Source organism: Podarcis gaigeae (genome assembly GCF_964106915.1).
Source record: "Podarcis gaigeae genome assembly, chromosome: 3".
In the NCBI taxonomy this organism is placed as follows: Eukaryota; Metazoa; Chordata; class Lepidosauria; order Squamata; family Lacertidae; genus Podarcis; species Podarcis gaigeae.
Genome location: NC_139680.1, coordinates 93,943,561 through 93,964,745, shown reverse-complemented (window position 1 = coordinate 93,964,745; position 21,185 = coordinate 93,943,561). Strand labels below are relative to the sequence as shown.

Below are 21,185 nucleotides of genomic sequence, written 5' to 3'. Positions count from 1 at the left end.
GGGCAGGGAGGTGCTGGGTGCAAAAGCACTTCGCCTGGTGAAAACCCTCCAACAGTCATTAAGAAGCAGAAGTTCTCTTGTTATTTAGAGCTTAAATGGACTAAAGTACATGTGTGTTCGAGAAGAGATGAGATCACAAACTGCGAAACAAACCAACTGCAAGACTTTAAGGTTTGAATTTGAGATAAGACTTCATTCGGTGCAAAAGATGGGGGGAGGGGACCCTATGGTATCTTTATTTAAAGTTTTATTCTTTACATTGATGATTCGGCAACCCTCCTCTGAATGTTAGTTCAAATTATAATTGTGCAAGTGAGGGTGGATGAAATTGGATTATAAATATGGAGTATAACATCAAATGGAACTGTGTGGGTAAAAAAAATAGGGAAAAGGGAGCTAAGCTCTATTTTGCAAAAGGTTTACTTAGAGCTGACTCTTCCCTTTATTATCTTACAAAGTGAACTGAATAACGCTAAGAGAACTTGGAATTTAATTTAATTGGAAGGATAATCAGCTGGAAGGAAGGATGAAAGGTGTCTGTGAGCTGCCAAGGAACTGATAAGGTTATTTACTGAGTAATCTGCAGTTCAACGGACCGCTCTTTTTCCCAGGCTGAGAGAAAAAACGGTGACAACAGTTTATTTACTGGAACAGAGTGACCTTTGCAGCTGTTATTAAAGTTCTCAGTGCAAAACAACAAAGCACGGGACAGAGCGATGGAGAAATTTCTGGAACAACAATGGGATATCAGCTTCGCCCAAGGCATGATGGATAACAGCAAATTGGGGGAAAGAAAGACATAACATCTTAGAAGGACAGGAAGAAACACCATGGGCAGAATAATTGCCACACACAGGAAGAACAAGGATATAGTTTGAGTTCCTCACTTGAAATTTTATAACTCATTTAATGTGTCAACATGAATAGAAGTTATTCTTATTGCAGTTGTTGTACAAGGGATAATTATTATGACTGGAATGTAATTGAAACTAATCAGATTTTGGAACACAGAAATAAAGAAAACTGTCAAATCATCAAATCTAGCATGCAGGTGGCCACTTTAACTAAATTGTATAATTTGATACTTGAATGATTGGTATTAATAATTGTATTATAAATTGGTATTGTTATAATGAGGCTATTATTGGACTGTAATTGAAAACTAATACAAAATTATTCAAAGAAAAGGAAAGAAAAGAAATTTGAAAACACAAAGTCTGCTTCTGGAAGGTTGCCTGGAAGAGAATGTGCCCCTAGGGCTAAAATTTCCCACCCCTGTTCTAGTGGGGATATGGAAATATTTAGAAGAGCAAATGATCTTCACAATAGTCCTGTGGGCTTTCCCTGCCTGCTCTCCTCCTCTGTAGCATGGAAGCATCTCAGTGCATGGGAAAGAGACTTTGAAGTTGGCTAAGATGTAAATTTGAAGTGATTTGGAGGAGGACAAGCACTTCCTCCAGGTCTGCCAAAATGACAAAATGATGGTTGCCCTGCCACTATTTACTCTTCTCAAAAGTAATATAAATGATTAGGTGTAAGTCAGGTGATAGAAAAATGCCATGCCAGCAAGTTAAGGAGAGAGCAATGTAAACCAAGCAGTCTACCAACACTCAACGGTCATTAACTGCCCCCCCCCCAGGTAAGGTAGGCTGTCCCCTGGATTCTCTTAAGTGCTGCTTATGCCCAGAAAATGCTTAGTTCAAGAAGCATCTTGTATGGACTTCATCTGCTCTCATTTATTATTCCCAGCAATAGATGATTAGACCAATTCTCTGATTAACCAAAGGCTCACTTTGTCACCAGCTGTGTGAGACCAGAATTTTAAATCAAACGCCAAAGGCTGGAGCAGAACAATCCCGAAAAAAATTAATTTTTTTGCAAGAAATATTTAGCAAATAAAGTCTAATTTTATTTTCCACTCAAAGTTCGTTTCACAGCCAGGCGTCATTTATCCCATAATTGTCCACTTCAGTTCCCGACACACAACCCCCTCCCTGCTTGCTTCTTCAGAAACACTTCATATTGCTAACCGGTGGAAAGAGCATGCCTGCATCTCCTATGTGTGCAATTTTCATGTGGGGACTCAGTTCTTTTCGTCTAAGCACATTTTGTAAAATCTCTTTTCTCTTTCTTTCTTTCTTTCCTTCTTGCCCTTCCATATCTCCACCCTGTGGGCCCATCTTTGCCTCCCCCAATCTTTCCTTCTTTCTTCCAGTGTGGACTTTGTCAACAACAGGTTTTTAGTTGTTGCTGATGTTGTTTACATTTGGATTGGATGATGTTTACATTTACATGTAAATGTTTACATTTACATTTGGATGATGACATAGAATGGATATATTAATTTAATATACTTGTTAGTCACTTGTTACCTGAAGGGCTCCAAGCAACTTAATGGTAAAGGTACCCCTGCCCGTATGGGCCAGTCGTGTCTGACTCTAGGGTTGTGCGCCCATCTCACTTAAGAGGCCGGGGGCCAGTGCTGTCCGCAGACACTTCCGGGTCACGTGGCCAGCGTGACAAAGCTGCTCTGGCGAGCCGGCACCAGCGCAGCACACGGAAACGCCGTTTACCTTCCCGCTATAAAGCGGTACCTATTTATCTATTTGCACTTAGGGGTGCTTTCGAACTGCTAGGTGGGCAGGAGCTGGGACCACAGACGGGAGCTCACCCCGCCGCGGGGATTCGAACCGCCGACCATACAATCGGCAAGTCCTAGACGCTGAGGTTTTACCCACAGCGCCACCCGCGTCCCCTCCAAGCGACTTACAACATATTTAATACATTTATATTAACACATCATGCCACAAAAATGAATATGAAAATGGAACTACCCCTGTAACGGTCAGTTTGGCAGTTCACTAATAACAAAGCAAGGGCCTGAGGAAAAGAAGATAAGTCTTTTCCTGGAGCCAAAAAGATGTTAGTGAAGGCACCAGGGGGGCCCTGTTGGGGAGATCATTCCACAGATGGGGAGCAACAACTGAACAGGCCCTCTCCCTTGTCACCATCCTCTGAGCTTCCCTATGATGGTGTGCCTGGACTTATTAAATAATTGTAACAATCATACTGGGGTGACGGTCACAAATATAGTGATTCGGTTCATACCAGGGTGTGCAGGGCATCTGAACATTTATTTAAAATAATTTTTATACCTCCTGCCAAGGCAAAAGTCTGCTCAAAGGTGATGAACTGAACTGATCTTTTGATTATGATTATTATCATCAATATTTTGTCTGCCTGCAATGCATCCTTGAAGTCTAATAATGCCTCTTGCTTGTCTGGATGAGGGACACAAAAGTGTGGGTAAATAGAAACTAGCATACAGCAGAAAGGTAGCAATTGCATTCACTGCTCTGTCTGCTTTTGTCTTTGGCCGTGTTCACCATTCACCATTGGCATGTGGCCCTCAGAAAACTGCACAGGGGAGAATTCGGCCCTCGGTCTGAAAAAGGTTCCCTGTTCCTGGACTACTCTGATGGGCAGCAGCTCTCCAGGCTTTCAGGTTGAGGCCTTCCCCATAATCAGGTAATTACATCTTTTAACTGGAGAAGCTGGAGATTGAACACAGAAGCTTCTGTATGCAAAGAAGGTGAATTTGCCCTGGGCTTCAGTAACTCCAATAAGCAATTCCTGAGCTAGCTGAACATTTTCTTCAGTCAGGTAATACTTCTAGATGTTCCTCTGCTTTTTCCTTTGAACTCTCCAGAATCCTAAAGCTCTCTTTTCCTTTGGCGATCATTTGTAGCCGAGTAAGATTGTCTTCCATAAACACGGTTTTAACAATGAATCCGTAAGTGATTGTGGAGGCCAATTGTGGATCCACATGTCCTTCCACAGTGAGGACATTGGTTTCTGGGTGGGAGTTGATCACTGTTTGGATTTGGCAGACGTGCCTTCCCCTTAGCACGTTTCTCCCTTGCGTCCTGAGTTTGAGTGTCTTCAAAGCCCATGATACCTTTGGTAAAGGCTGTTCTCCAATTGGAGCGCTGGCAGGCAAGTGTTTCCCAATTGTCAGTGTTTATACTACATTTTTAAAAATTTGCCTTGAGACAGTCTTTAAACCTCTTTTGTTGACCACCAGCATTATGCTTTCCATTTTTAAGTTTGGAATAGAGTAGTTGTTTTGGAAGACAATAATCAGGCATCCACACAACATGACCAGTCCAACGAAGTTGATGTTGAAGAATCATTGCTTCAACACTGGTGACCTTTGCTCCTTCCAGTACACTGGTATTAGTTTGCCTTTATTCCCAAGATCACCAACTAATATGCTCCTATGGCATGAATCACTGAAGGAAGGCATTACTGGAGAAACTATACTCATTTGCCCTGGTAGTTTTCTCCTTAAACAAGCAATGCAAGCTTACTTCATGCCTGTGGGTTTCCCCCTCTGCTTTTTGATGTTGTGATCATTTATACACACATATTTACCAGAGAGGTAGTGTTGTCCTGAACTTACATTCAGAACTACTTCCATAGGAATAACAAGTGGTAGGCGGGTTACTTAAAGGATGAAATTATTTCCATTAACAAGTTACCTAATGGCACTACACATTTCTAATTAGTCACAGGTTCAAATGATACTGTTATTGGTTTATGCTTCAGGGCATGAACAACCTTGAATTAACAGAATAAACTTATTATAAACTGGTAATTAAAGGTAATTATAAAGTAGGTATAAGAAATCAAGTGATACAACTGGCTTATAAGAGAATACAGAGGGTTGAGATTAATATTGTGCGACATAATTTTGGGCCTTGAAACTAAATTAATGTATATAATATTTAAATGCATTTTGTAAGAAAATTTTGTAATTGCGGGAAGACATTAAGGGATCATTCATGGCTTGTTGCATTGATGGTAATATTAATTCATGCTCGATATACCTCTTGATTATCATCAATATACAGCTAGACATGAATTAATTCACCTTGGTTCACACACTGTCATATTTGGGCTTCATTACTCTCAACTTTGCTTCGTATCCACTGACTTGGTTAGAAGGATCCTAAAATATCATGTTCCATATGTAAACAGGTACGTTAGAGCATTAATTCCCCTAAAAAACAACCACTGGAGTTCATGAGCATAATTTGAAAATAGGCCTTTAAAGCTTTTTCTAAAAAACATGAGAGATGGGACCTGCATAATATCCATAGAAATTGTGTACTATAATAGGGGTACCACTGCCAGAAGGCCCTGTTTTGCATGTTGACCAGTCTAATCACCTTTCCAGGCCTGAGTTACAGCTGGTTCTCTGAGCTAGATGTCAAGATATGGGTACAACTATATGGGTGCAAGTGGTCCTTTAGGTAACCTGGTCCCAATCCCTTCAGGGCTTTAAAGGCAATAACCTGCATTTTGATCTGGGCCCAGAAACACACTTGCAACCAGTACAACTGATACATAATGGGTGTTACATGTTATGGCTGCCTTGTCCCTACCAGTAATACAGGAGACCCTCTGGATACGAATTTAATTCATTCCGGGGGTCTGTGTGCACCCCAAAGAATCCGTATCCAGAGGTGCTGCTTCTGCGTGCACACATGGCGTGATAGAGAGCTTCTGCGCATGCGCAAGCGGCAAAACCTGTAAAAATACTTCCGAGTTTGCCACTTTCGCAACCCGAAGTTTATGTTACTCAAGAATAACGTAACCCAAGAGTCTACTGTAACAGGGTGGCTGCATTTTGTACCAGAGCCATTCCCAAAGGCATGCACTGGATGTGACAGTGCATGGTCAACTGAGTTGTGATCTGACTTCTCTACATAGGGTTGTAGTTGGTGTATTAGTCTAAGCTTCTACAAGGCACTCCTGACCATCTTCATGATCTGAGCTTCCCCGGTGAGCGATGAGTCCAGCAGTATCTACAACCTGCAAACTTGTTCCTTCAGAGTGAGTGCAACCTCATGAACGACAAGCTGAACACCTTTTTCTGAGGTTTACCAGTTTCCCCACTTGCAACATGTCCAGCATCCCCACCTCTGTATTAAGCTTTGGATTGCACCTTCCCATACATCTGAAAATGGCCTCCAAACACTGGTTTATGGGTTTCCCAGCCTCTCTGAGATGAGTTGGTGGGAAATAGAGGTAGAATTGAGTAATGTATGCATACCAATGGCCCAAGCTTCCAGATTATGCCTCCCAGTAGCTCCATTTAGATATTAAATAGCATGAGTTTCAGAATTGAATTTGAACACCCCACAAACCAATGGTCAATGGGTGGAGAAAGGCTGCTCTCTCATGATGCTGTCTCAGGAAGGACCAGAGACACTCTGCATCACCATGACTCCCAAGCCCAGCCCAGATAACTGGCCCAAGAAAATGCCATGATTGGTGGCCGAAAATGCTGCTAAGAGGTCTAGGAGAACTCACCGGGTTGTAGTCCTTCTACTTACTGTATTCCCTGATGCAACCAACAGAGCAACCAAGGCTGTTTCTGTTCCATAACTAGGTCTAAAACTGTATTGAAATGCAACCAAATAATCCATATCATCCAACACTGCCTGCAGTCAGGCCACTAAATATTGACATTAAACTAGAAGATTACTACTTAAGATCCTAAACATGTGTCCTCCGAAGTCCTACTTATTTTGATAGAGTTCTACAGGCACCTTTAATATTGCATCTTTATTTTAATTTTCAGTTTATGAGTCCTAATTTGCACGTGAATAGTGCCTTTCTCTCAAGTTATCAAGTTCTGAGTGTCCAGAAACTGGTGGTGGTGTGGGGCAGGAGCAGAATCAATGGCCTGAGTCAGTCAGTATTCTGGCAGCTTCCTACGTCGTATGTTCACCACGGATGAATGCAGGTAAAATTTCAAACTTTGATTCAGTTCACTTCTAAGATTGATATGACAGCTTTGTACAGCCCATAACCTTGGAGAGTTTATAACAAACTCTGGTGAAAAAGGAAGGAAAGATGCTGAGTAATAGCCTATATAAAGAAGCCGAGAGTCATTAATACTTTGCACAATAGCAAATCTGGATTTGCCACCAAGTATCAGTGTGCATGATATACATGCTAGTGCCATCACACTACGCCTCTTAAAGTGTACACCAAAGTATCTTAGCAGTAAAATTGTAAGGTGTGAATTGGCTGCAGAGATGCCTCTTTACCAAGTACACTACCACCCTGCCAGCAATGATTGAACTTAATGCAATATTCTCAAGGACCATTTGAAAATATGAATGCATTTTGTGCCAAACTTGGGTTGGATCCAGACGAAGCTATTGAATTTAGGTTGCATTGATATTAATGGAACAATTTATTAATGACTTCCGTAGTATTGGGGTACTTATATTCCATTGATGTTGATGATGATGATGATGATTTACTAAATTTGTATACCACCATCAAAAGATCACAAGCCAGTTTAGAAAATAAAAATACAAAATGAGAACACAAAAGACACAACAGAAAACAACAACAAACCAATAACCCACCTCCCACAAGCACAATTAAAAGGTCATAGATTGTTTAATTAGCCAAAGGCCCGGAGAAGCTAACACTGGGAATAACAAATGGCACAGCTAAAGCAGCAGATTTTATTCTTAAAACAGGGGATAGCCAACATGGTGCCTTTGTTGTGTTGTGGACTACAACCCATCAGCCCCAGCTACCTAACCCATCAGCCCCAGCCACCATAGTCAATGGTCAGGAATGATGGGAGCAGTATTACCGGATATCTGGGGACCCCCACATTGTCTACCCCTGCTCGAAAGAAATCTATCATATGGAGGCATAGCTATGCAAGCTTTAGTTCTGCATTGTGTGTGTGTTTGTGTTTGGGGGAAAAGAGAGAGAAACAGTGCTTGAGAATGTAGGTCAGAGCATTAATATAAATTTGATCACTTTCTTTTTATTCTTCAACATTCCCTATAATAAATCAGCTCACCTCCTCACCCCTACCCCCCTCATACATTTCACCCTTTCCGTCCTGATTTCGGATCACCGAATGTAAATCTGTGACAAGAGTATCTATATATAATATTAATGGGGCTGAGGTGGGTTGGTGTGAAATGTGAGTGCTTGCCAAATAAGGAGCGATCAGAGCCGAGCTGTTCATTCTCTGTAGCATGCTCTACATCATCTGCAGGACAAATGTAACATCATTAGGCAAAAAACCTAGCCATTCTGCACGGAAATGGCTAAGCTGGAGGTACCAATCAATCTAGCCGAGCCAGGTCCCCTCTGATACTGTCAGAGGCAACAGACAAAACAGATTGCCGTCTTGATCACAGAGCTTCCCGAAGCAGAGCAAAAACAACCCTGCTCTTATCTATGAGATGCCCGTGTAACCAGTTGTTGCATTCTCAGAATAGATTTAGCCGGATGGACCAAACTTGTATGCTTCATTTGGAAATAAAGGAACATTTACATCCAGCCCAGCAGTTCAAATACTGGGGTTGTGCACTTATACAGTTGTCCAGAATCTGAACCTGACCAGGCAATGATCTGTCCAGGACAAGGCGAAACATATCAACTTCCAACACTCTCAGATCGGCTTTTCCCTATCCAGAAAAACAAACAAGACCCAGCATATGGGAACAGGTCCTATTTCATTCATTCATTCATTCATTCATTCATTTGAAAGCATTTGTAAAGGATTAAAAAAACTAAAAATCATTTGGGACAGGCCCATGGCTATGAAAACCCGAATTGTTCCAGCCAGGTATGAACATAATATGATCATTGAAATCATCCAAGACAATAAGCCTTGGGAATTCTAATGCAAATGTGGAGACCACCCTGGTCAGCTTGGGTAGAGAGACTTTAGGCTATGGAATGGGTGCTAAACCAACACTAAATGCAAACGTTCAGTTCCAGAAGGTTTTGGCATAGGGTATGTTTACTTTGGCAGGGCATGTTGACATGAGAGACTTGCACATTCATTTCAAAGCAAGTTCCACTGAGTCAAATACACTGATTGCAGATCTTAAAAATAGCTCACTGCAGGCAATTTCTGAGGACTGTCACCAGTAGTGAGCATCATCAGGCAATAGACAAGGCCATGCCCCACTAGGGCCCTCCACTTCTATTAGCTGGGGCCTTCTAGCCCTGTTGCTGCTGCTCCTTGCTCCTTGCTGCTGCTGAGCAAGTGAGCAGTGGAAGGTGCAAGAAGGCGTTGCATCTTCTACTCGCCTAGTTCTCTTCATCTGTCTGGGTGTGTAGATTGGGCCTATAGGAAGAGGGCATACCCTTCTAGTGTCCCAGTTTTACTGGGACATTCCTGGAATTACGGCCTGGCTTCTGATATGTTCCCAGAATGTCCTGTTTCCTCCCTCTAGCACTGCCACCACCAAGCTCAGGGAGGAGGATGAGTTGGTGCTTGCAGCCAGCAGTTGTGTTTGCAACAAAACCCTCAGGAAGGAGGAGGAGTAGGAGTTTGGATTTGATGTCCCACTTTATCCCTACCCGAAGGAGTCTCAAAGCGGCTAACATTCTCCTTTCCCTTCCTCCCCCACAACAAACACTCTGTGAGGTGAGTGGGGCTGAGAGACTTCACAGAAGTGTGACTAGCCCAAGGTCACCCAGCAGCTGCATGTGGAGGAGCGGGGAATCAAACCCAGTTCACCAGATTACCACTCTTAACCACTACACCACACTGGCTCTCCAGTGGAACCCTGCCAGAGCGGAGGCAGTCAATAACTTCCCCCACCCTGGCCAATGCTTTGCAATTCTCTCTTTATATATATTGATATCACTGATTCGGGGTCCTCTACTGAATTTCTAGGCACCGATGACACCCTGGAATTTTATTTTGAGAAATGTGACCTGGGGCCTCCATGAGAATTGAATTCCCAAGGGAAAGGATAGTGTCTCATGTTGCAAATACAGTGGTACCTTGGTTGTCGTTCCGGGAGTCCGTCGACTCCTGGAACCTTTAGAAAACAAAGGCACAGCTTTCGATTTGCTGCAGGAGCTTCCTGTACTCAATTGGAAGCTTCCAAAAAACGTTCGGCTTCGCAAACAGGAACACTTACTTCTGGGTGTGCGGTGTTTGGGAGCCGATTTGTTTGGGAGCCAAGCCGTTCGACAACCAAGGTACCACTAGATTCAGAAGTGATCATGACAAAACATTACAACAGGGACATAGGATATTCTTGTGGTGGGGTGTTAACTTTTTTTTTAATGAGCTAATTCATATATCAAAAACCCTTGGTGTCAGGTGGGAAAGAAATCTTAATTTAGTACAATCACAAAAAGGTGGCTATGTTTCTTCCAGAAAAATTAATAGGTCTACCTGAATAGTTTAGAGTTTACAAGAATGTATCACACACACAAGTTTTTCTCTCTCTCTTACACAGTAGTACCTCAGGTTACATACGCTTCAGGTTACATACGCTTCACATTACAGAATCTGCTAACCCAGAAATAGTGCTTCAGGTTAAGAACTTTGCTTCAGGATAAGAACAGAAATCGTGCTCCGGTGGTGCAGCGGCAGCAGGAGGCCCCATTGGCTAAAGTGGTGCTTCAGGTTAAGAACAGTTTCAGGTTAAGTACGGACCTCCAGAACGAATTAAGTACTTAACCTGAGGTACCACTGTATATCATGCAGAAAAAAGGAATCTGCAAGGTTCCAAAATAGTGCTGGAGAATCAGCTGATCATAGCACTCTCTTTCCTCACCAAAATCTCACTTTTTGATCTAGCAGTAACATTTAACTCACTGATAATTCTATTATTTAAAAACTTGCTTGTGTTTCCCCCAGAATCTATTTTTAGCACCCAGAAAGGGTTAAATATACCATAGGTTATTTCTGTATCTCTGTCAAGGTCACAAGGTGCAGGGAGCCCAGTTCATCGTTTACAGGACTAATAAATCTCTCCAAAGGTCAGCATCTGCACTCATTATCAGCCAATCAGTTTTAATTCCAGTTTTAATACATAAACCGCTTGGAAATACACAGAAAACATTTTGTGGGTACCTGCATCCTATTTTATTCCCTTCTCTTTTTTTAAAAAAGAGACTGTTTGAGTCAGTTTATTAATAGTTTAAATAAAGGAAATCAATAGATGCATTAGAGGTATTTATCTTTAAAAGCATTTCTGTTTCTAAAAAATATTAACTATAACAACAATTAACAGACAAATATGTCTCCAACCAAGCTTTTCATTATATCTGATGCTTCATTTACAGAACTGGGACTTGTGAAGGCTGTTTCCCTGCTACATATGTTGTGCATCTATTTCTTCCAAAAGTATCTAATTCACAGATGAGTAACCAGCGATGAGTTTCATATTTTACTCACTATTTCAAATTTGGGTTCTACCATAGCCAGAGCAGCCTAGTGATAAGAGAGTTGGGTCTGAAATATATCTGTCAAACATGGCTGTGACGATGTCATGAGCAAACCACAGTTCCGTGTTACACCCAAGCACAGGGAACTGAGGCTTGTTCTAACCGAAGTCACTCATTAAACCAAATTCAGAAATTATTCCAAATAAGAATGACTAGTAGTAGTATAAAAGGAAGAAGAAACCAGAAGTAGGGCATTCTCTCAGAAGGGAAAGTGATGGAACACTGTAACTGGGAATGTTAGAAGTTTGGGAAACCTTTGAGGAGGTTCTCCTTGCTATGAGAATACAGCAGAAGCTGATATTGAGGAGCACTTCTAGCCTAGTTCACTTTATATTGTAAATGGCCCTGTGATCCTCACAATGAAGGGGAGTACAGAAATTGAATAAATAAGTAATTACCGGTAATAAGGGGAAAGCACAAAATTGTATCCAGTGCTGCAAAAGCATCAACTGCCATTTACGAAGCAACCCAAAACCAGTAGTGGCGTCTCAAGTAGCAGAAACCAGCAAGTTAGAGATGGACTGCAAATACATTTACAGCTTTTCATTCTTATAAGTGTGCTACCACTTGGCAAAAAGGAGCCCTGCATTCTGTTGGGCACAGCTCATGGGTGGTAAAACTCCATATAACATTTCAGTGCAGAAGTATCCAGACTTTGGAAAGTCTTTTATCATGTCAGAAGCAACGCAGAGGCACAAGTATGTGAGATGTTTTTGCTTGAAACAAACAGTTCCTTTCCTATTATCTTGTTTCTCTTCTACCACAAGGAGGAGCACTGCTAAGAGGGACTGTAGCTCAGTGGTAGAACACCTGCTTTGATTGTAGAAGGTTCGAGTTTCAATCCTTGAAACTCTGGAGAGATTGCTACTGATGTAGACAAAACTGAACTAGATGGACTTACAGTCTGATGGTACTAGACAGCTTCCTGAGTTACAATGAAATTTTATTGTAATACTTATATATTAATTTACAAATTGCCTTCTGTATGTGGGTCAAGGCAATTTACAAAACAAAACAAAAATTGATTTTAAAACAATACAAAGATGACCATCTATGGCAAAGGCCTTTTCATCCATCTGGAAGAGTCTCACCTCTTGGTGTCCTTTCCCTGTATAAATTGCCCATGCAAACTCACCATGGAAACCCTCTATAATGCAGTCCTGTTTTGTTGTGTTTTAAACAGAAACTTCCAGGCATCTGTATGTGACACTCCAAGTTGCACCTGGATAACTGCAGCTATGTAATCATAGAAGCCCTTGAAAAATAATCCTACATTATGTATAGAGTTTGCCTTATCGCCTACCGTACCCTTCGAGCGGAGATAATAAATCTAATTGATTCTCTTGTGCGTTATCTTAATGCCAAAGAGTCCAACACAAAATTGTACAGCAATATTGAAATGACCACCACACAAAGTCAACATGATGCCAAGGAAAAGAATAGAACAATATTCTTAATTCTGAAAAACTGTATTGATAATCAATTGAAATGCAGCCACCATTGAAGAGCTGTCCAATTTTCAACTGCAGTATAAGTTGGGAAACAATTTGAAAATAATGGCTCATACAAAGAGGGTGGGGTTTTTTTTAGACAGTCAATATGGGCTTCATCTGAAGGACAAATAAGATTTTGGCAGCCTTTGTGCTTTAGATATTATCTGCAGTACACGCCAAAGTGGCCCAACTCCTCTCAGCGTGTGAAATCCTTGTGCTTGACTTTAGTGAACCTGCATTTAATGGGCTACTCATCCTCCACAGCTATTTCCAAACAGTGATCATTAACACAACCACCAGTGCCACTATTATTAGTATACAATCACTGTAAGTGTGGGTGTGTCGACTCACTCCATATGTGGCTTGCTGAACTGATTCTCATTTGAAATGTTTAATTACTTTATAATACTTCCTCTTATCACGTTGGGCTGCATGGTTTCTGGGAGTAAAACAGTTGCAAGTTGTAGCTCACCTCTGCCAAAGAAAGTTAATAATTTTCTTGCCCATTGGACAACACAGTTTTCAGTGAAATTCATTATTTCTGCTCCTTTGATTGAAGGAAACGAGCCTCTTTATCCAGGTTTGATTGCCCATCTGCTTTAGGAGGCAAGGCCTGGCTTTTGAAAAGTCTTTAAAACACACACACACATAAACACATTTCAGTGGAATTATTATAGATTTGTGAGTAGGTATGAATGGCAGCATGCAATAAATGGCTGTTGGGAATAAGATGGGAGAGTCGGAAGCCATTATGAGCAATAGGGAAAGGTCCAGGAATAAACAAAATGGAACGTGAGGAGGGTACGAAACAGAGCGAAGAAAGTGCCTCAGGCAACATATGCTAGCGTAGAGGGAGGGTCATTCCTCTGGAGCACCCCCCGTGATGTTCTAATCTCTTGGAGGACAAAATTGCAAGTGCCATAGCTGGTTGCCATCAGGTCTGGTGAAGAAAACTGACCCCTCACTGGTGCTGTAGTAAGAAGCAACTGAGAGTCTGGTCAGCAAGGAAGCAGTACCATGGACAGCTCCAAAAAAGCAAAGAGAAATCTACAGGCAAAGTTCAGGTTAGGTCACCTACAACAAAGTTCAGGTTAGGTTACCTACAACCAGCAGAGGTTCGGAGTAAACTGAGAATTTACATGTTGTTGTTGTTTAGTCGTCCTGTCTTCCACTGCCTCCCGTAGTTTGGTCAAACTCATGCTGGTAGCTTCGAGAACACTATCTTCTCCTCTGTTGTCCCCTTCTCCTTGTGCCCTCCATCTTTCCCAGCATCAGGGTCTTTTCCAGGGAGTCTTCTCTTCTCTTGAGGTGGCCAAAGTATTGGAGCCTCAGCTTCACGATCTGTCCTTCCAGTGAGCACTCAGGGCTGATTTCCTTCAGAATGGATAGGTTTGATCTTCTAGCAGTCCATGGGACTCTCAAGAGTCTCCTCCAGCACCATAATTCAAAAGCATCAATTCTTTGGCGATCAGCCTTCTTTAAGGTCCAGCTCTCACTTCCATGCATAGCCCCTGTTATTTTTTGGTGTCCTTGCCTCTGATGAAACTGCTAGTGCTTACAGGGAAGAGATGGCAAACATGTGGCTTCCCAGAAGTTGTTGGACTACAACTCCCATCATTTCTGGCTGTTGACCATGCTGGCTGGGGTTGGTGGGAATTTTATACATACATACATACATACATACATACATACATACATAGCTTTATTTGTATGCCACCTTTCCATTGTTGAAACCAGGCTCAATGGATGCTCTGCCTTTGGAACTCTAGCTGAGATTCCTGATGGGTGCTTCTGTCTGAGATCTTGGGAAAAGAACACGTTCCATCGAGGGATCTGAGGAGCCAACTGTTATTCACCTACCCTTGCTCTCTTCGTTGTTCTCTTTAGCTGTCTGTCGATGGTTCAAAATGCTCCTCTGAGAAAAGTATTCAGCCATTTAAGGTGCTCTATCTTTTCCAGGCAGAGCTAACTACACATGGTTAGGAGATTGCTTATGACATAATTAGTCGGCAATCTGGCACCAGGTGGTGATCGGTGAATCTTGCAACACATGGAAAGGTTAACAAAATGAGGTTCATACCTCCGAAACAACCATGGGAAACCTTTTAAAAATTATTATTAAAAAGGAAGGCCCTCCTGTAATGTTAATCGATTCAATGTAATCGGTTTAATTTGTAACACCATCTAGGGGGAAAGCGTTAACAATTTAATTGCTGCTTGGTTTTGAAAGAACACAATCCCTATCTTTCCCCTTTCCTTTCAAAAGCGCTGCCGTTCAACACAAGCAGCGCCTCTTCTGTTGTATAAGCGTAGGGAAAACCTATAGGCTCGCGACCCAGGAATGTTTTCTTGCCGGGGAGAGCTGGTACTTAAAATTCTTTGCACAGATAATTGCATCATGTCTAAAAGAGTAAAGTGTTGCAACCTTCCTCTGATATTTTTAGCTCGACTTATTTCATCTTTGCGCAAGCCAAAAAAATTTGATACCAGTAGCAAATCAATATTATAACAGAGAAAGAGAGGGCGGAAGCTCTCGGAAAGCAGCCAGATTCCCAAGCTGAGTTGCTAAGCAGATAGGAACAACTTCATCACCGTCCCTTCGAAGTAGCCTGAAATGACCATCTTTTGTGGCTTGTTTATGACACTTGGAGCGGTGGGGTGGGTGTGCGCACACAGATTTCTCCAATGCACTGCGCGCTTGCTGCCATCTCATGTTCCCTTTTTGCAGTTTGCTCTTGCTTTTCCCCTCCATTTGGGCAGTGGGGAGGAGACAGTTTGAAGAACATGTTAGTCCGCAGCTGCCTATCTGTCGAGGACAGTGGGCTTGATTAAAGGGGAGCTCCCTCCTGAATTTCACACATCACATCAATCATATTGATCAGCCCCCAGAAAGGCAACATATTGTCTGGGAATAAGCCAAGAAGGGATATCAATTTCACAATAGCACTTATGTCTTTCAGCCAAGAACTGGTTTATTTTTGGCCACTGAAAGCCGAGACTTGCTGTGGAGATGTCTCCCACCGCACCCCTGCCGCTCTTTTCAGGTTTATATTTTGCCTTTATGTTGACAGTGGCAATTTTGCTGTCACAAAAATCTTAAAATCAAGGCTTGAACAGCTTTTAATATATATATTTTTAAAAACACTCCTAGATCACTCAAGGATGCTATGTGCAACCTTGCTACATTTGATACTTTCATTCCAGGGAACACAGATTCAACCTTCTCGTAAACATATTGTTCAAAACCAGCAACTCTGTCACACACAAAAGACAACATCTCTCAGCCACACATTTATGTAAAACAGATTTCCACACAAGAGGATGCATGTACAGCTCGCTCTGGAGCCATCCTCCCTCCTATCACACGTATTTTTTTGTTAAATAAGAAATACATTTGCCAAAATGATTTAATAACTTAGACACATCATATACTTAAAGACATAAAATGCACAATTAGAAGTTCCACGAATAAGCTAATATATCAGGTGTGGGAAATCTTTGACCTTCCAGATGTTGATAAACTACAACTTCCATTATCCTTGGCAATTGGCTGTACTTGCTGTGGGTGATGGGAGTTGTAGTTCAGCAACATCTGGGGGGGGCAAAGTTTTCCCACACGTGTAATAAATAGAGTACCAGTCCATGGTGAAAACATGACAAAACACAGAACATACCTCTGGTAGGGAGCTGGCCAGCTAGGGCTAAGCTGCTTTCACACATGTGTTTTGTGCATCCACAGTCAAACTGTAGAATTTGATGCTAGCTGGGAAGCCAGCACAGACTGTAGTTTGAATGATATATTTTGAAGTATATAAAACAGATGTAGGTAAAAATCAGGGCTGGGGAACCTGTGGCCCACCAGATGTTGTGAATGACAGCTCCCAGCATCCCTTACCATTGGTCGTGCTGGCTAGGGTGATGGGAATTGGACCCCAACATCTGGAGGGCTACAGGTCCCCTACTTCTGGTATAAATGAGTAGACAATTTTTATTGCCTAATTACCAGAGCCCCCTCTAATCTGCAAGGGTTAAGTTAGCATGTAAAGGGTGTTAGTGTGCTTGCTCTGCCCCTTCATCACCATTCTTGCGACATGAGTTGGAGGGTGACCTTGTGGACTGACTGGAGAGTCTTTGGGTCTTGTGGAGGTTCCCCATACGTAGGGCTTTAAAATGTATAGCGATCCTCTGCAAATACAGGAGGTTCATTGCTTGAGGAGATCACTTTCCACGTTTGAGGTTAATGAGAATGGTGAAGAGGGGTGGACCCTCTTCAGACATTACCTATAAGCCACCATTGCCCCTCCTTCCCAAATGGTGGCTTAACCCTTCTAGAGGAAGGAGGAATAGCACTGCATGTGGTAGTTGCCTGGATTCAATCTCCTGTTTGCTTGGTGCTGAATACAGAAAATTATTCCTTGTGCTACACCCTCTTGCACTTATGGAAATAGCCTTGATGGATGACCCATGTGTAGGCAATAGTTTTTTTTATGCACAGCTAGACCTCTGTGTATTAGGCATTCTGCCTTCAAATCAAACAGATTATATCCAGTTGTGCGCCTCCACTTACAGAAAGTTCTGACGTCCAGTGGATGCTTCTGTGAGCAGTGCGTTGGGGAGACAGCTCCCCATGGCCCCCGAGACCTGGTCCAGACAGTTGGTTTGACTTTTGGTAGTGGTGTTGAAGGTATATAGAAAGCTGCTGAGTCAGACCACTGATCCGTCTCGCTCAGTGTTGTTTACGCCGACTGGCTGCCGCTCTCCAGGATTTCTAACGGTGAACATTCTCAGAACTCACTGGAGATGCAAGGTGTGGCATTCGTACAGAGCCCCCGGTCGTCTCACGGACTACTGACCCGTACACCACTAATCTACTGCCACCAACCAGGTAAAATCACTTCAATCTCAGTCAGATTCTCAAGTTAATAAAGAAGAGGGTATTTTATTTCAGTCACAACTGAACTTTTACGGCATTCCAAATGTTGTTACTCTTTACTTTCTTAGTCTTATTTTCCTCTCTCTGTCTCTTCTACCTCCCCTCACTCAAGAACCCAACTGCCTGCCAACTGCTTCTCCAATTGTCTTTCCCAACCAGCCAACCCACTACAACCAACCAACTACCCACCCACCAACAACTCAAACAAACCTCGGGCTAAGCCCTTTTATACACATCTAGGCTCCGCCTCCAGCTTTCCTATTGGTCTACATTGTTAACCCTTTCTTTCCCCCTGTACAGACAGGCTCTAAACGAATGGGCAAACGCCACACAAGGGATTGAACCTTCAGCATGCAAAGTGGATCCAGTCTACCTCTTGAGCTACCACCCTTGCCCTACAAGACAGCGCACAGGGCTGCAGACAAAAGGGGGACTTTGCAAAAACTGCTTGCCTCTTCTATTTGCAAAGGATTCCATTGTGAGGGGCACACAGCACAGCACAACGCAGTGCAGCGTTTGGAGCCCTCCTATAAACATTCCACAGAGAATTCTTGCAACTGAACTTCAGGGTCCAGTGGCAATACAATGCAATGCAGGGCACCCAGTTTCCCTATGTCTGCCTGCCTATTGCAGTACTCTGTGCCACATCCTGTACTGTTCAGGGAAGTCCACTAACCCTCAAGAGGGGGTTACAGGAGGGGGTCACAGGAAGTATGAAGATCAACAAAAATAAGATGCTCTGCCTTGCATGATCAGAAGCGCTTTTTTCTAGCTCAGAAGTTTGATGACCCATGTGTGTTTAAAATGCTACCCAATCACTGGCTCCTTTTTTAAAAAACTTTAGTAGCAAACAACAACCTTTCCAACCATTTATGTATTTTTGAACCAAGATAGGAGATCATGCTACTTTCCTGCAAATTAAGTAGTTAATATTCATGTGCAATCCCTTCTAACAGTCTTATCTTAAAAAGTTACTATGCAGCTTGATTAATACAAGCCTTGATTTGCAATCCTATACACACCTACCTGGGAGTAACACCCATTGGACTCAGTTGGGTTTACTTCTGAGTAGATATGCGCATCATTGCAGTGTTGATCAATACTCCAATCCTATACATGACTACTCAGCGATACATTTGACTGAGTTCAGTGAGGCTTACTCCCCAGTAACTAAAGTGATTAAATACGTTATTATACATTAGTTACAAAACAATTTTTAATGCTGCTATAATACAACATCCCCATATATCAACATCCCTTTCTCATATTTCTGCTTACTCAATATCCCTGTGTTTACTGATTTTTGAGAAGTTTACATTTAATTTACTGGGATGATTAAATTTCATGACCATTTATTAAAAATACCTTTTTTAAAAAGTACCATTATTATTAGCATTAACAAACAGATTTATTGTTACTAAGTGAACATGCAGGAAAGGGTAATTGAATGTTATTTTATTTTCTAAGTAAGCACAAATAGCTATGTTTATCCTTTAAAACAAAACATGAGAGAAATGTTGTGTTTAAAATTCCTTAATTAAAATGTTTCTTCCAACTTACAAATTTCGGTTTGATTGGCAGCACGTTTCAGAAAGCTCCATCTTTAAGAAAGGTTAGCAATAGGTTGTGTTAGATGACTGAGCTTGCAAGGGTATCCTATGCAGAATTCTGCTGATCGATAAAACTCAAAAGATACAGCAACAGAAATACTATTTGCATAAGTAAAGTACACACACAATGGGATGCAGTCGACAAGAATGCATTTAAACACAGGGCTTTAAAAAACAGAGAGAAATAAAAATGTGCCGAAATAGATTTTTCAGGCTTCGATAATTTATCATCATTTCCACGGAGTTTCTTTACTGTTTTCATCTCAATCTTTTTAGTTATCTCTCGACCATTCCCATATTATCATACGCTGAACTAAGTCAGCAGTTCTGACATCTTCATTTCGGTGTCCTTTCCTGTACCTTTAGCAATGTTAATGTTACAAATTACAGGAAGGCATATTAATAGCAGTACCAAAGAAGCAGAAAGAAATGAGCATGGGCTGGTTATTTTTTTATTTTAATTTTTTTAAAAAAAAATAAAAGGAACGGAAAGGAAAGGAAAGGAAAGGGGGTGGGGGGTAACCCTAAGTACTGACTTGGGATTTCCCGGGCCCATTGTCAAGTCAGCCGAACCACTGCCACTTCCATTGTGATGATAATGGATTCCGTGTTGTTGGCTCAAAGGTCGCGAGGTCACCGTAAGCTCCTTAATGGACTGTGAAATAACTTTAACTGCATTAACCTCTCTGGATCACGTGGGGTCGCACCAACATCCCCTCCTGAAATCCTCATTCGCTTATAGAGACAATACCATTAGATTATTATTTTTTCTTCTCCTTTTTGGAATAGCAATAGCTGCTCAATGTAATTATGCACCTAAGCATTTCCATTAAGTGAGTAAGACTTTAAAAAAGATTAACTGGGGTTTCTCCTGCATCCCAGGATAAAGGTAAACTTAAGGCAGTGGTTTTCAAACCTTTTAAAAAAAGAAAAACACCACCTCTGCTGGAGAGACAACGCTGCTTTTAAAGCAGGAAGTCATTAACAGAAATGTAACACTCCCCCCCCCCTTTTCGTACAATCATCTGAAGAAGTGTTTAGCTGGTCGGGTGCCCACATGGTGGGCATGGATTACTAACAGCTTTATAGAATGGCTGCACACAAACTGGGTGATTATTGGCAACATGGGAAAAAATCACTTATGCAGAAAACATCAGATGAAATGTGACAGCTTGTTACCCTTATAGTACTCTGTTGTCGGAAATCCCTGCCATTTGGACTCTCTGAAAAGACATTGTCTCCAAAATACATTTATGGAGATCGCCTCGGAATTCCAATTCTGACGCCGCTTTGCCAACTACAACTTTTTAATTTATTTTAAACTTCACCAGTTTAATTAGCCACCGTTCGAAATACAAATGTTTTCCTTTGGTGACTCGCAACATTTAAAATGATTAAAGGCCATATAAAGTATAAAGCAACGTCGCCACTATCATAAAAACAGCAGCAAAAACGTTGCAGATCATTCTGTATCATTAATTCCCTTAAATATATCACAGAAAGCTGTACCCGCATAATAGACGGTGCTAACTAAAAGCCTGGTTGGCATCTGTCTGTCTCGGGAGACAATGGAGGAGTGTGCCTTTGGGGTTGAGGTCAAACTGTCGGGAGGTTGCAGCGCCTGCTGTGGCTGTAGAGACCAATGCAGGAGAGACAAGTTTTGTTGCAGCCGGGGTAGATGAAGGCATCCAGTTGTGCTGTTGCCATAGTGTTTCTTCTCTCTGCGCTCATCCCAGCGGTCATTCCTCCTCTGGTCACTGCTATGGGTGCACAACCTGAGTGCGGTCGTCTGCAAGGGATTCCCACACGGAAGGATTGATGCTTCCAGCCTTCATGTCACAA

General features: G+C 42.0%; 1 long non-coding RNA gene across 1 annotated transcript in view; it reads right to left on the bottom strand.

Moving 5' to 3' along the window:
* Positions 1–19,834, bottom strand: part of LOC310842213 — a 32,695-nt gene extending 12,861 nt beyond the window's left edge. The window contains exon 1 of the long non-coding RNA XR_014563004.1: positions 19,294–19,834. This is a non-coding gene — a long non-coding RNA (uncharacterized lncRNA). The remainder of the gene's footprint in view (positions 1–19,293) is intronic.
* Positions 19,835–21,185: the final 1,351 nt, after the last annotated feature.